Genomic DNA, 4,651 nt, shown 5'->3' with positions numbered 1-4,651 from the left:
GACATTCGTACTCAGTAGGTAGTGGAGACATTCCCACGGATTCTGACCATGTACGGGAGCTGACACCAATACCCCTAGAACCACTCTCCTGCTAGTGTACTCATGTACCATCTGGTCCCCTGGACCCTCATGTACCCAGGGCCATTAGAGCCTACTATAAAATGAACTCTATTTCCACCTGAAGGGGGGGTGGAGAATTCATTGTATGCAGAGGCTATTGAGAAATATACAGAGGCTTGCTCCATTGTTGATCTGTTTTGACTTGTCCTTAAAGTTTATCCTAAGTTCTTATATAAATATAACCAGACTTATATTTGAGTTTTCCGATCTAATTTCGTTGACGAGATTTCACTGTCAACAGTTTGGCGCCGTCTGTGGGAAGAACAAGCGTCAAGCCAGTGTTCTTTCATCACTTCCAGCAAAGAAAGATGCTAGGACATTCAAAACGCCTACGGCAAATACAAGAGGTTGAGGTTTGCTGAGACGAAGTAGAGCGGAGGGCTTAAAAGAAAGACCCCCCTCCGCCTGAGCATGGAGGTGGACCAGAAGAACCTTTTCCCCCAGGGGAGGAGAGGGAAGCATCTTCCCCAGCTATCTCGCCCGACGGAGGTCATTCAGAGCCACTAGTGTATCCACTTAACTGGCCCCGGTTGACCCTACGCTCAGACCACCAGGATCTCGGTCCCTTGACGCACTGGCCAGGCAAGGGTCCCGGGGTACGCTCGGTAAGTTCCAGCTCAAGGACGCGCTTCTACAAGGACGAGATTGACGAGTTGCATAAAAAAGACTCGAAGGCTGGAAACCATGATAGAGAACATGCAGGAGGTTTTAAACGACCTACTGCAAGGGAAGTCAAGCATACCCCTCCCTAAGCGTAAAGGGAAGGAGCATGAAAAAGGGGAAAGCACTATCCCCGTAGATGATGGGGGAACCCAAATTTCCACCAGTAAAACCCCCCAGACATAGTACCAGGGGGGACCTAGGCCAACGAAATGTCCCCAGGAGCAAAGGCGGAGGGAAGGTGATGGTCGTAAGAACGAGGCCGAAGTCCCCTCAAAAGAGGCACCCCTGGCCTAAGAAAAGAGCTCCAGGGAGAGAGGTCAGAAGTAAGAGACGTACCCCCTGCGGTTCCCCCAAGGGACACAACCAAGGCAAGGGATCAGCCCGAGAACCCGCAAAACTCCTTATGCAAAAAGAGGAGGGGACTAGACACCAAAATGCGAAGCCCTCGAGGCAAGATCACCACTGCACTTGGGGGGCACATGGATGACGAAGAATTCGACCGTGATTCACCCTTCACAAGGGAGATTCAGGCTGAGTGAATGCCCACTGGCTTCATAGAGCCTCGCATGACTCCGTACGAGGGTACTACTGACCCAAAATATCATTTAGACTTCTTCAATAACTTGATGAGGTTAAGAGGGGTCAACAACAGGGCAAAGTGTCATTGCTTCGTCGTTACGCTTAAAGGAGTGGCATACAAGTGGTTCAAGAGGTTAAGGCCAGGGACAATTGAGTCATGGCAACAATTCTCTGATGAATTTCTTCCGCAACACCATGCAGCATGTGATTACGTCAAGCTAACTACCAGCCTCGCTAACATAAAACAAGGCGAGAATGAAAGCTTGAAGGACTACATCCATAGGTTCAGTATAGAAGCAACAAAGGTGCAAGGTTTAACCAAGGCGGAGCACAAGATGGCTATTACAGCCGGAGTTCATCCAGGAAGCAAGTTGTGGGGGAGCATGCTCAAAAGAGAAGTTACGAATTTGGATGACTTCTTCGAAAGAGCACAAAAGTACATACGTGTGGAAGAGGGCCATAAGAACTTCTATGTGGAAGAAAGCGAACCTTCCTCCAGTTGCCCTACTACTAACATATCTGGAGATTCCATATAGAAGGGGGCGACTCGCTAGAGGGGCTGCTGAAGGAGTTTGAGATTGAACGAATACCCTCTAGCCATGAAAGTCCTGACTCGGGGGAGGTCACCTCAAAAATTGCAAAAAGGGTCTCAAAAGTAGACGCTTGCAAAAGAGGTCTCAAAAGTAGATGCCTGCAAAAAGGGCCTCCAAAGTAGACGCTTGCAAAAAGGGTCTCAAAAGTAGACGCTTGCAAAAAAGGGTCTCAAAAGTAGACGCTTGCAAAAAGGGTCTCAAAAGTAGATGCCTGCAAAAAGGGTCTCCAAAGTAGATGCTTGCAAAAAGGGTCTCAAAAGTAGATGCCTGCAAAAAGGGTCTCAAAGTGGACGCTTCCAAAAAGGGTCTCAAAGAAGACGCTTGCAAAATGGGTCTCAAAGAAGACTCTTGCGAAAAGGGTCTCAAAGAAGACGCTTGCAAAAATAGTACTATGCCTAATGACGAGAAGGATGCTTCTTGCAAAAAATAATAAGCGCGCGCAAAAGTATGCAAAAGGATAACTAGAACCCAAGGGGTCAATATATCCTTATAGATACAATCAAGGTGCACCAAAGAGAGACCTACTGAACCCCTTGTTATCCAAAAAACTGGCATGGATGACGTGGCAAGTGATTCCCAGACACGTGGCTGACACTTGGAGGAACTCTGCTAGGATATCGACCAGAAGACAAATTATAAGCAGTAGGCAGCCGAAACTTACCTGCGACCAGTATGGTTGCAGGTTCCGCATGCTTCATGATGTTTCTATAAAGATCTTTGTAAATCCCAAAATTGACTCCCACAATCTCCTGAGTATCCAATTATTTAGGAAAGAATATCTGTAACAAATGCATGTAATCCCCCTTGAGCCTATAAATAGAGAAAGATAGCTCAAGGAAGAGACTTTTGGCTTTCGAATTATTTGAGACTAGAGGGACTCTATATGAGATATTGTCTTGTTTTTCAGAGGTTGGTGAAACTCATTGAACCCTAGTTCTTTGATCACTCCTTTCGATCTTATATCAATAACAATCCAAGTGGACGTAGGTTATTACCAGATCCTGGGGCCGAACCACTCTAAAATCTGGTGTTCTTATTATTTTCGTCATTACATTTATTTCAACGTATCCTTCCACGTCAAGCATATTTTGACTCCGTGTCAGTTTGCCAAAATCTAGGTCAACATTCTGGTGTTTTCATTGAGAGCTTGATATATTACCATTGAGAAAACCAATGGCGAAAACTACTAGGAAAACTGTACAGGCGGCCGGCGCTGCACCACCTAACCCACCTCCTCCTCCCCCTCCCAACGTGGCTGAGGATGAGCCACATTTGGAATTTGAGGAGGAAGAAATGGATGACGTGACGCTAAAAATTACTCTGGGGGCGTTGCACGAAGAGCTAGCCAATCTGAGGGCCAGCCAGGAAAGTGCTGCCGAAATCATGGCGCAGCAGCAGCAAGAAATTGAACGGCAGCGCGTGGAGTTAAGCGAGAGGCAGGCGGAGATGGACCGTCGCTAGAGCGAAGCCATGGCAGCCTTGCAATTGGCTAGGAATCAGGCTGCACCTACCTCGCAGCCTGATCAACCTACGAATGGACCAACACAAAGGGGTCCTAATCCTAGCCCACCTATCCAACCCTCGAGTCTGCAAAGGCTCGAACAGCCTCAGGTGCCCCATGACGATGTCCCACTGGACCCTGAGGCACAGCCTCCATCCTAATCTGGTCGTGGCAATCCCCCGCATCAGAGGCAGAATAGGACCGGGCATCAGCCTCGCAGTCCTAGACGCCATAGGGGCGACTAGCCGAACCTTCCGAACAGAGGACAACATCCTCCTAGTAACAAGAGGAACTTAGAGTTAGGCTCTGTGGTCCAAGGTCCCCCACGGCATGATAATGCACGGGGACCTAATGACCAACGCAAGCCACCCTCTAACGCTCGGGACGTTTCAGCCCGGGAAGGAAATCGAGGGAACAGTCGATCCCGTCATAGCCAATCATGATTCAAAGATGGCAATGGTTATGATGAAGCCGATTCCGGCAGAGGAAATGTCGGTCATAGGAATGAGGAAAGAGGTGGAAATAGGAGCCAGCCACCTCAAGATGACCAACCCGGCAGACGGGACGCTGGGGGGAAACCCAGGCAAAATAACATCTTCAACCGGCTCGGAGCTAGCGAGCAGCGGAGAAGAGACGAGGATTTGAGAGATGTTCTCAATGATCGCCGTGAGCGACATGGGGAGAACATCCCCCCAGAAACAGAGGCCACAATGATTCCTATCGCTGTGCAGGCCCAGATAGATGCCCTCAACCAGGCGGTGCAACAGCTGGTCAGAGGAAGAACATCTTACATCGACCACGATAGGAGGAAAGGCACTCCTTTCATCCAGAGGATAGCTATGGCAGAGACTCCTAGCAAGTTTAAAATGCCTACGCTTCCGAACTTTGATGGGTACGGTGACACAGTATCTCACGTCAATAAGTTTGAGATACAAATAGACATTCAGAAAGTGTCTGAAGATGCTCGGTGCAGGATCTTCCCTGCAACACTTTCTGATGCCGCGCAGGAGTGGTTTTTCAAGTTCCCTCTTGCAAGCATAGTTTCCTGGGAGATGTTCGTAAAGGAATTTTACGGACAGTTCTACGCAGGTCAAATGCATCCGACCGAGGCAAACCAGCTGGTTGAAATACGCTAGCAGGATGGAGAACCACTGAAGGACTACATCCAGCGATTTATGCGAGCAGCAGCTGGAGC

This window comes from Humulus lupulus, chromosome 7, assembly GCF_963169125.1.
Source record: "Humulus lupulus chromosome 7, drHumLupu1.1, whole genome shotgun sequence".
Taxonomy (NCBI): Eukaryota; Viridiplantae; Streptophyta; class Magnoliopsida; order Rosales; family Cannabaceae; genus Humulus; species Humulus lupulus.
This window is presented reverse-complemented; position numbering follows the sequence as displayed.